Source organism: Hyperoodon ampullatus (assembly GCF_949752795.1).
Source record: "Hyperoodon ampullatus genome assembly, chromosome: 15".
NCBI lineage: Eukaryota > Metazoa > Chordata > Mammalia > Artiodactyla > Ziphiidae > Hyperoodon > Hyperoodon ampullatus.
This window is the reverse complement of record NC_136928.1, coordinates 64,019,733-64,020,762: the sequence shown is the minus strand read 5'-3', so window position 1 is coordinate 64,020,762 and position 1,030 is coordinate 64,019,733.

Here is a 1,030-nt window from a genome sequence, read left to right as displayed (position 1 = left end):
GGAATGAACAAATGAATGAATGAATGAATGAATGAAAATGGTTTTGACTTCATCCTAGACCTAGCAGAAAGTTTGGGTAGTGACAGTTTTGGTCATTCGGGGCAAGCTGATATTGGGCTCTTCTTTCCATGCCCCAAGAAAAATATTCCCAAGTAATAGAGAACCTGTCATCCTAAGGCATTAAACTCAGCAACTAAAGGAAAGACTGTATCTAAGAGCAGGGAGAGCGTGAAGCAGGTCAACTCTGTCTTCGCAGCTGTCCCTGAGAGGGCGCTGTTCCCAAATCAAACCTCCAGTGGCCGGGAATGAAATACCAGACCGTTCCCACCGGGCTCAGCATCCCTCCCTTTCCAGGCAGCAAGCGGTCGCGGGTCCCTAGTGGGGCGACTGCCCATAAACATGGCGGCGCCCTGCTCAGCTTCTCCCTGCCGCAGGGCCACGCCAGCCTTGCCAGTACTCGGGGACTTCCTCCGCGAGCCGGCTTCCTGCACGGCTGGCATTAAAACAGGCGCCTGGGGCTGCGGGCTGCGGCTGCAGATGCTGAGCTGTCCGCCGGCTGGGCAGCGCCCCCTCCTCCCCTGAGCCTCCCAGGCGAGCGGGAGCAGAGCCAAAGCAGCCCTAAACTGCACCCGAGCCAAAGCGGGAGAGAGCTGGGGGAGACCGGGGACCCCGACATCTGACATTTTAATTGCAGGTTTGACTTTTTTCCCAAGATCGCAGCCCTCCCGCCCAGCCCAGATATCTTATCTCCCTCCGGCCTTGGTTGCTGGATGAAGCCGGGCCTGGGCTTTGGTCCCAGGAACAGGGGAAGAGCGCGTTCGCGGCCCCGCGCAGTCGCCCCAGGGACCCCCGAGCCCTGCGCCCCAGCCATGGTGTGGCTGAGCCCCGCGCTCCGGTGAGGCGGCGGCGCAGCTGGGAGCCCGGCGGACCCGCCCTGCAGGACGACTTCCCCAGGGAACGGGGATCGCCGGACTCCGCGCCCTCCTGCTGGGACTGCGCACCGGGCCCGAGAGGGCGAGCGGTGGCCGCG